At 41.8% G+C, this 10,995-nt stretch overlaps 1 pseudogene; it reads left to right on the top strand.

Moving 5' to 3' along the window:
* The first annotated feature begins 833 nt into the window (after positions 1 to 833).
* Positions 834 to 2,159, top strand: LOC100452557 (26S proteasome regulatory subunit 4-like; annotated as a pseudogene).
* The last annotated feature ends 8,836 nt before the right edge of the window (positions 2,160 to 10,995 follow it).

Genomic DNA, 10,995 nt, shown 5'->3' with positions numbered 1-10,995 from the left:
ATTCAATAGAATGATTGGAATAGGCATCTCTGAGAATGTGACACTTGAGCAAAGACTTGAAATTAGCAAGCTGAAAGTCCAAAAGCTTCTGAATCCAAAATTGAGCCTGGATCAGTCAGGATTTCCCAGAGAAACAGCACCAATAGGATGTGAATGTGTATATGTGTGTGTGTACATACATGTGAATATGTACATGCATACACACTCAGATCTGTTTCAAGGAATTGGCTCATGGGATCGTGGAGCCTGACAAGTCTGAAGTCTGCAGGGAAGGCCAGCAGCTGGAATAGGTGGGAGTTGATGCTTTAGTCTTAGGGCAGAATTTCTTCTTCTCCGGGAAACCTCAATTTTTGCTCTTAAGGCCTTCAAGGGATGAGGTAAGGCCCAACCACATTATGAAAGATAATCTGCTTTACTTATAGTCTACTATTTGTGAATGTTCATCACATCCCCAAATACCTTCACAGCAGCACCTAGGTTAGTATTTGATTAAGCACTGGGTACTATAGCCTAGCCAAGCTGACACAGGAACCTGACCATCACACCTACTCTGTCCCACATGTACATATCCCAACACCTTTCCCTGCTTTACTTTTCTCCTTAACACCCATCAAGAGCTGACATTCTGTGTATTTTACCCTCCCCAGTGTCTTACACCAAGCCCACTTCATTTATTTATGTAGTACCTGTTTATTCTCTTGAAAACATATAAATTGGTAGCCTTCCAGTGTGAGTATCCCCAAGAGAAAATACACATCAAAAATTAAGAACTTAGAAATGATAGTTGAGGTGGAGGAACTTCCGGCAGTGGCAGCTCAAGTGGCCAGGACAAGATGGGTCAAAGTCAGGGTGGTGGTCATGGTCCTAGACGTGGCAAGAAGGATGACAAGGACAAGAAAAATAAGTACTAACCTCCTGTACCAACTAGAGTGGTGGAAAAAGAAGAAAAAACAAAGGGACAAGATGTTGCCAGTAAACTGCCACTGGTGACACTTCACACTCAGTGTTGGTTAAAATTACCGAAGTTAGAGAGAATTAAAGACTATCTTCTCATGGAGGAAGAATTCATTAGAAATCAGGAACAAATAAAACTATTAGAAGAAAAGCAAGAGGAGGGAATATCAAAAGTGGATGTCTGAGGGGGACCCTGATGTCAGTAGGAATCTTGGAAGAGATCATCGATGACAATCATGCCATTGTGTCTACATCTGTGGGCTCAGAACACTACGTCAGCATTCTTTCATTTGTAGACAAGGATCTGCTGGAACCTGGCTGCTTGGTTCCGCTCAGACACAAGGTACATGCCGTGATAGGGGTGCTGATGGATGACACAGGTCCCCTGGTCACAATGATGAAGGTGGAGAAGGCCCCCCAGGAGACCTATGCCAATATTGGGGGATTGGACAACCAAATTCAGGAAATTAAGGAATCTATGGAGCTTCCTCTCACCCATCCTGAATATTATGAAGAGATGGGTATAAAGTCTCCTAAAGGGGTCATTCTCTGTGGTCCACCTGGCACAGGTAAAGCCTTGTTAGCCAAAGCAGTAGCAAACCAAACCTCAGCCACTTTCTTGAGAGTGGTTGGCTCTGAACCTATTCGGAAGTACCTAGGTGATGGGCCCAAACTCGTATGGGAATTGTTTCAAGTTGCTGAAGAACATGCACCATCCATCATGTTTACTGATGAAATTGAGGCCATTAGGGACAAAAAGATATGACTCCAATTCTGGTGGTGAGAGAGAAATTCAGCAAACAACGTTGGAATTGGAACTGTTGAACCAATTGGGTGGATTTGATTCTAGGGAAGATGTGAAAGTTATCATGGCCACAAAGCAAATAGAAACTTTGGATCCAGCACTTATCAGACCAGGCCGCATTGACAAGATCGAGTTCCACCTGCCTGATGAAAAGACTAAGAAGCACATCTTTCAGATTCACACAAGCAGGATGGCACTGGCCAATGATGTAACCCTGGACGACTTGATCATGGCTAAATATGACTTCTCTGGTGCTGACATCAGGGCAATCTGTACAGAAGCTGGTCTGATGGCCTTAAGAGAACATAGAATGAAAGTAACAAATGAAGACTTCAAAAAATCTAAAGAAAATGTTCTTTATAAGAAACAGGAAGGCATCCCTGAGGGGCTTTATCTCTAGTGAACCACCGCTGCCCTCAGGAAGATGGCTGGGAGATTTCCCAACCCCTGAAAGGGATGAGGTTGGGGGAGTTTCCCAGAGGAATCCCTGTTCCCATTGATTTTTATTAGCAAAACATCGTGTGTGTATTTTGGAGTACGACGTGTACGTGCCCAATGGGTGGCCTTCATCTGTCGGTCACTGTGCAGCACTCTGCTTCCAAATAAAGCATGCCCTTTCACAAAAAAAAAAAAAAAAAAAAAAGATGGTTGATGCTAAACAAGAGGTGGTCTCAGGTGGGTAACATGAAAGTGCTGGTTAATGTCCCGAGTTAATGGGTTCAGAGATTTCAAAGGAAGATGAAAATTTGACTTGAGAAGGATTTTTTACCTTTCCAAGGTTTCATCTGACAGAGCAAGCCACTTGGACACAAAATGAGTTTATAAGAGCAGCAAACAGAACCAAACCTGAAAGCATCACCAGTCTCTGTGTTGGGTCTATTTGAGCACCTTGATGCCAACTCTTTAAGCCTGGGTGGGAGGCAAGACTACCTAGAGTTTCTTTACTTTTTAAGTATGTGCAATCTGATGACCCCTTCTCTCTCATCAGGTTCAGCTTTGTCTGACCAGTACCTAAGTCAAATGTTGGCCTCACAAACTTTTCCAAACACCAAGCATTTAATAAGAGTATCAACTCTGGCTCATGTAAAAGTGGGTGACTAGTAGAAATAATGGGGACAGAAACAGAGGTGTTTTTGTCATCTGATCATCCCTTTTGCTGGAAAATTTGAATATTTTCCATAAAATTATTATACAATTATTCACTTTAAAGCTGTTCTCAAATGTCCATAGAGGCTCAGTCATGAACGAATATTCATTGAGGCTTCACACTGTCTGGGCATGTCAGGAAACATCCATGTAATAAATAGACATGAGCACACATCTATGAAAACTTAGCTGGTTACTCAACGCAATGTGTGTCCAAGCATAACCTGGAAATTTGTCCCATGAGGACTCAGAAGCAGGAAAGAAAATGTCACTGTTAACTGATGTGCATAGAAAAGGCTTCACTGATGGAAGAAGAATAGAACTCAGGCAGAGAAGAGGAAAGAAGGGCCTCTGGGTGGGAAGGCACCCAGAGCAAAGGCACCCAGGTGGGAACGCGTATGCATATTAGGAGGCAGAATTCTCTCAGTTATACCTAAGGGTCAAGGAGGTAGGAGCAATGTAAGAGCTGAAAAATGTTTTCAGATGTAGAATTAGCATATATAAAGAAATAAGATTTTTTTCCGATTTAGAAAAGTATTCCTGAAGTTCTTCTAAAATTAAGCAACATTTAGTTTAAGATCTAACAAATCACTCTTTTAGAGAAGAAAATAATTATATGAGAAAAGAATCCTCTCCTCTCATTGTATGAGCTGTTAATTCTCCATTGTTCTCTGTGTGTTGGTTATTTATCTATTGTCTCTTGGATCCAAGCCCACCTTTCTATACTCTGCTCTTGGATATGGTAAGCCATCTGGTTCATTTCCCCTTAGATGCTGCTGGCAGAAGCCTTAGAGTGTGACTGGAGGTTGGGAGGAAGGAAAGGGACCCTCCTTCCTGGTCTTTGCACTTTCTGGGAGTGTCTCTCCAGCAGCAGTATTGCTCCAGCAGCATAGTTGGCTCCAGCTTTCAGCAGCCCCAGAACCAGCCTCCCATTCCCCCCGGCAGGCACTAGCAACAGCCAGGCGATGCCCATCTCCAGGGGGTTGAGCTCAGTCAGTGGGTCCCCCTCTGAGCCACTTGGTTCTGCTAACTCTACCTCTTGACGGTTGTTTCCCCAGGCCTAGAGTATGTAACTGCTTTGTCAAATTTTGTCAAATTAATTTTATTTTTTTAAAGATAAGTTCGTGTAACATAAAATTCACTGTTTGAAAGTGTACAATTCAGTGATTATTAGTTCATAAATTCATAATGTTGTGCAACCATTACCATGATCTAATTCTACTATGTCTTCATCACTCCAGAAAGAAACCCTGTATCTCCCAGTCACCACCAACTACCTTTTTTTATTTTGCAGTCAACAAGTGTTTCCTGGAGAGACACTCCTAGACTGTGTAAATATCCCATTCTTTACTCAACTTTCACCTCCAGCTTTCAAATCTATTGATACATTTTGCCTAAAATAATTACTATGGTTCTCAAATTGCTCTAAGTCCTTAATTTTTTCAACATTCATTAGCTGGCATTCTACTTTAGGAAAGAGCATTCTCTTTCCATTTATGTGTTCATTTGCTTATTATATCAGGATAGACTCATGGATATCTATTTTAATCAATGGGATATAATCTAATGCTGTGGTTACTTGGACACACAAATCATCCCAGATTGGGCTAGCTGGCACCCCTTCCGGCTGTCCCATGTCCTCTATGTTGCCATCATTATTTGATTACTTTCTTACCTTCTGGAACAACAAGATATTCTAAACTTGGCATATTTTTCCTGGTCCACCTGTGAGATCAGCCATTTCTCCAAGGAATTCTGGTCCATATTCATGGAAAAATAGTATAATATTTAGAAACTAAATTCTAGGTAGGATCTTTGTTATTGGATTTCACTACTCCCAAGCTGTCTCTAGTACAAAGCTAGGAAATGTATGTATTTGTGTGCATGTGTGAATGTGTATACATACGCACACACGAAGATATAAAGTGTATGCACAGACTCACAGAAATGTACATCAACGTTTTGTTTCTTTATCTAACCCCACATAGTGCAAACTCTAAATTTACACCAAAACTTCTCATCCTAATCCCATAGACCACAGCGTTCATTATAGCTTTCTCCTTTTCTGTATTTATTACTCTTTTCTTGCAGTGAGAAACCTGGCTCCCACCGCCTCATTATAATGACTTATTTCCTCAGCCCTCCTGCCCACGGCTTTTACTCCATCTCCCAAGCCCAGAGAGCTACCACTCCCATTTAGACATCTTCCTTGCATGGCCAGAAACCCCATGGGTCCGATAATCTACTTGAAAACATTTCATTAATGATACAAATATATATCGTGATCTAATGACTTAAACCTATTTCCTTTGCAGAAAGTGTTGCAAATGTTATAATACAGCAAACTCCTTGAATGTGTGTGTCTTCCAGTAATTTTGATAGACTGGCCAGTGTGAAAGTTAGTCCATGAATGTGATAGAGTGTTTTTTCTGAGAAATCCATAAGTTGTACATGAACATGACATGAGCAAACATGTCTTGTTCAATGGTTCCTGGTGGCCACTGTTTTTATTCTGGAGTTTTGCTTCATAAAAACAATAAATCTGATGTTATAAGCTTTCTAAGAAAGCTCACATTTTTCCTAAGGCTCAAAATTGAAAGGAAAAAGAGGGTGCATAGCTTCATGAGCCACTTAGTATTGCAATTCAACTGTTAAAAATTACAAACAAAAACTTTATTTAATTTCTTGCTTGCCCTTAATAGGAAAGGCATCTTTACAGGATTGTTGACTATAGTTTCTGGAATGGTCCATACTAGAAGATCCTCTCAGCTAATCAAACACTGCTCCGTTTTCTTTTCACTAGATGCATTATGGCCTGAACATGAACATACATGGGGCTAAGTAATTTTTTTTTTTTTTTTTTTGAGACAGGGTCTTGCTCTGTCACTCAGGCTGGAGTGCAGTAGCACAATCATGGCTCACTGCAACCACAAGGGCTCAAGTGATCTTCCTGCCTCAGCCTCCCAAGTAGCTGGTGTGTGCCACCACACCCAGCCAATTTTTTTCATTTTTTGTAGAGACAGAATCCCACTATGTTGCCCAGACTTGTCTCAAACTCCCGGGCTCAAGTGATCCTCCCACCTCACTTTCCCAAACTGTTGGGATTATAGGCATGAGCCACCAGGCCTGACCAGCAATTTATACCTTCTCTGACTCTTAAACCTGCCCTGGGGTCATTGGTGTACTCATTGTATTTAACAACCAGCTTTCTGGGGTGCTGCGGGGAGAGGGGTAGTCCTGATTTGCAGTAAATGGCCATTTTTGTAGCATAAATACTCCCGCCATGGCCAACGTCAAGCCACCAACATGACATCACTTAACTAGGGGCAAGGAAGAGATTACACAACTGGCTCTCATGAGCTTGTGTGAGCCACCTCCAGCCCGGATGCCCATGTGTACCTATAAACCAACCAGAAGCACCCACCCACTTAAGCATTGTCTCCAAACTGCCAGTGACTTAAAAAAAGTTCTGTACACTAGAGAGATAAGGGTTCAGGAAACAGGCTATAGTCCTTGGTTTTGGGTGTTCACATGATTAACTCAGAGAGATGACTGTCCTGTATCCATGATCAACAGAGAGGTTCTTGCTGGGAACAAGAGAAACAGGAAGAGAATAAGTGAAAGAAAAAATAAAATCAGCAAACTGTCTTGAAGTCAAAACTGAGCTTGTGGTAAAGCATATGAGATCAACCACCTCCTATGTTTTCACAGTTCTGCTCTGCCTGGAGGGAAGTACCAGCTCCAAAGGAGGTCCAGCTGGTCTCCTATGAGCAGGATTTGCAGGCTGAGGGTTAAAGGCGCTCTAAGCCATGGAGCACCTCTGCCCCCCACTGGCTGCTGTGATGCATTGCATCTCAGGGATGGCCAAGGCCCCTCAGTACATTGCCCTTTCCTAACCACAAGTGACTAGTTTCTCCTTTGCTGTAGTGTCAGGACTTTCCACCAAGTGCCATCTATTTCTCATCCATCTCCTTTGAAATATTTTCACTCTTTATCTACTTCTCCTCTGGGCTGGTAGATATTTCCAAGTCATTGTATAATGCATGGATTTTATTTTCATTTTCGTTTGATTAGAAAATGAGTCAAGAGAAGATATGACATTGTTGCATATGCGGTTGATTTTCATTTCTCTTTTTCCCGTCCTTTTGGTGACAAACACCAGGAGCTGCTTCTTTTTGTATAAGAAGTCCTTCAGCACCTATACTGTGTCGTCATCTGAAGCGCATGCTCTCTTGTGGTCCCTTTGATAGAGCAAGAGCACCACCCACAGCAACAAAACATGCCCTGAGTCTCTGGAGGGAGCCTGGGCAGTTAATGAAACCCAGGGCCAATAGACCACAAAGCCCAGTCCCATAATCAGAGCGCTGCATCAATTGCGCACACTCAAGTGTCTGATTCCATAGGTTCACTTTGGTATCTGTATGGCGTCTCTCTATTTGTATGATACCTTCGTAATCTGACTCATGAATTAGACCAGACCAAAGCAAGCTGGGGGAAAGGCGGACTATTTGTGGATAATGAACATGCCTTCCAGTGGGTTTGCTCTAACCTTAGCAATCTCCACTGATTTCCAGCCTTGTTCTAAAAATCAAACATTAGTTGTACATTCCAGGTATTCCTCAAAGGAATTATTTTTTTCCAGTACCCTGTATTAAATTAATTTTGATTTTGCACTTAGTCTCACTGCTTTAGATCATAACCTGAGTGTGACTTCCCTTTGCTGAGCAGGAATAGTCTTGCCTCTCTACATCTCTATGTATCACTTTCAAATACAAAATTCTGGGTTTCTTATTCTAAAGAACTGCTTTCTGCTCTTGTTTCTCATGGCCAGCAGAGGGACTCCAGAGAAACCCTCAGATAGAGCGTGAGATTAGGCCACTTTGTGGTGGTGAAAGATCCCCCAGCTCTCTAGAGAAGTGACATTTAACCCTAGGGTTTCCCAGCACACATACAAAAGGCTTGAGAAATAGAGCCAGGTCTCTCAGGACCACAGGTAACAATAATCTTTATCTGAGGCTGAGAAGAGCTTTATAATCACATCCACCCCTGGCAGAGAGAAAGAAAGCAGGTTAGCACTTAAAAAAAAAAAAAAAAAAAAAAAAGAATTGTGAGAACTGAAGGAGAAAACAACCAGAACCGTGGACGCGAGCCATTATTCCTCGTTGACCTCACAGCCCTCCAGAGCCGCGGAGAGGGGATATTTGGGAGACTAGGGACCAACTCAAGTTTATTATGTTTTGTTGGCTGATAAACTTCACAAATGTCCTAGTCATCACTGAAATTATTTAGTCACTTGTCACACTTTTCTCCTTTATTTCCCAATCTTATATACAATGAGCAAATTGTATAGGAAATAAACTGTTTTGCAACAGATGCTGGAGAGCATGTGGAGAAATAGGAAAGCTTTTACACTGTTGGTGGGAGTGTAATTTAGTTCAACCATTGTGGAAGACAGTGTGGTGATTCCTCAGGGATCTAGAACCAGAAATACCATTTGACCCAGCAATCCCATTACTGGGTATATACCCAAAGGATTATAAATCATTCTACTATAAAGACACATGCACACGTATGTTTATTGCAGCCTTATTCACAATAGCAAAGTCTTGGAACCAACCCAAATGCCCATCAATGATAGACTGGATAAAGAATGGATAGAATGGACATAGACACCATGGAATACTATGCAGCCTTAAAAAAGGATGAGTTCATGTCCTTTGCAGGGACATGGTTGAAGCTGGAAACCATCATTCTCAGCAAACTAACACAGGAACAGAAAACCAAACACTTTCATGTTCTCACTCATAAGTGGGAGTTGAACAATGAGAACACATGGACACAGGGAGGGGAACATAACATACCGGAGCCTGTTGGGGGGTGGGGGACTAGGGGAGGGATAGCATTAGGACAAATACCTAATGTAGATGACAGGCTGATGGGTGTAGCAAACCACCATGGCACGTGTGTACCTATGTAAAAAACCTGCACATTCTAAAAATGTACCCCAGAACTTACAGTAAAAAAAAAATAAATTTTAAAAAGGATATAAACTCTTTGTTTTAAAAAAATGTATATTATAGCCAGGCACAGTGGCTCACACCTATAACCCTAGCACTTTGGGAGGCTGAGGCAGGCAAATCACTTGAGCTCAGGAGTTTGAGACCAGACTGGACAATGTGGCAAAGCCCCATCTCTAAAAAGAACAATTACACAAATTAGCAGAGTGTGATGGGTGTGGTGGCGCATGCCTGTAGTCCCGGTTACATGGAAGGCTGAGGTGCAAGTGTCATTTGAGCCCAGGAGGTCGAGGCTGCAGTTAGCTGAGATCATACCACTGCACTCCAGCCTGGGCAACAACGAGACCCTGTCTCAAAAAATTAAATAAAATGTATATTACAGTCAGACAGGCTACTCTGTGAATTCTGAATGGGCCACTGTCTCTAATCGGAAAGCTTTGTAGATATTCTTGGCACATGGCAATGGCATCCTCAATCAGTGTCTATGTGGCTTTACTAAAATTTAACTTGAAGATCAGTTTTATTTCTTAATACTAGACAAGACTGATCAAGCAATAAGAAGTTGTGGTGTACTTACCATGTTCAGGGAGTATATAAGGCAATGAATGCAAGGGTTGCAGCAAAGAAACATGGGACACGGTACCTGAATATAAGAAGCTATCTACCTAGGAAGATGAGGCCCAATCCGATACAAGCAATAAAGAAGTATCAAGTAATCTCTTTACTGATAATACTGATCAGGATAGTAATAGCAACAGTGTATTGAGTGTTTACTCTGTTCAACCACTGTGCTAAATGCTTTATGTAAATCATGTTGTTGAATCCTCAAAACAACTTTATTAAGTAGGTACTATTACTATTGCCACTTTAGGGATAAGGAAACCAACCCACATAAAGTTTAAATCATTTGCCAGGATTTGATTCCAGGCTGTCTGACACCAAAGACCATGCCTTTAAATATCCAGCAATCTGTAATGCCTCATAAGAGCAAAGGGAGTTCAAAGTGGGGAGATCAGCATGGGCTGTATGAGACCTTCACGGAAGAGGGATCCTGGAGATGTAGATGTGGTTCGGGGTAAAGAGAAGATGGAGAAGACCTTCCAAGGAAGGAGGGAGAAGGAGAGGGAGAGCACACACAGGCTGAGAAGTGAAAATGCACAAAGCTCATCGGGGTCCCAAGAGTTACCCTGCTGCCACTGCACACCCTTTGTGCATGCATGTAAGTGAGTGGATAATGGTGGTTAGGTGAAAAAAGTACATGGAAGTTAGGTTTATGGAAGGGCCTCCTTGAGAAAAGCCTTCAGAAATTAGAGGGAAATAAAAACAATTGAAACCGAAACAAAGTTGATGAGTGGAACCTAATTAGACTAAAGAGCTTTTACACAGCAAAACAAACTATCAACAGAGTAAATAGACAATCTAGGGAACGGGAGAAAATATTTGCAAACTATGCATCTGATAAAGGTCTAATTATCCAGACTCTATAAGGAAATTAAACTAATCAACAAGCAAAAACCAAATAACCTCATTAAAAAATGGGCAAAGGACCTAAACAGACACTTCTCAGAAGACATGCAAGTGGCCAACAAACATGAAGAAATGCTCATCTGGCTGGGTGCGATGGCTCATGCCTGTCATCCCAGCACTTTGAGAGGCCTGGGCAGGAGGATCACTTGAGGTCAGGAGTTAGAGACCAGCCTAGTCAACATGGTGGAACCCCATCTCTACCAAAAATACAAAAAAAATCAGCAGGGTGTGGTGGTGCACCTGTAATCCCAGCTACTTGGGCGGCTAAGGTGGGAGAATCATTTGAACCTACCTACTTGGGAGGCAGAGGTTGCAGTGAGCTGAGATCACGTCACTGCATTCCAGCCTGAGCAACAAAGCGAGACTCTATCTCAAAAAAAAAAAAAAAAAAAAAAAAAGTTCATCATCACTAATCATCAGAGAAATGGAAATCAAAACCACCATGAGACACCATCTCACACCATTCAGCATGACTATTATTAAAAAATAAAAATAAATTAAAAAAAAAAAACAGATGCTGGCAAGGCTGCAGAGAAAAGGGAATAC

The sequence above is a fragment of the Pongo abelii genome, chromosome 4 (genome assembly GCF_028885655.2).
Source record: "Pongo abelii isolate AG06213 chromosome 4, NHGRI_mPonAbe1-v2.0_pri, whole genome shotgun sequence".
Classification (NCBI taxonomy): Eukaryota; Metazoa; Chordata; class Mammalia; order Primates; family Hominidae; genus Pongo; species Pongo abelii.
This window is presented reverse-complemented; position numbering and strand designations above follow the sequence as displayed.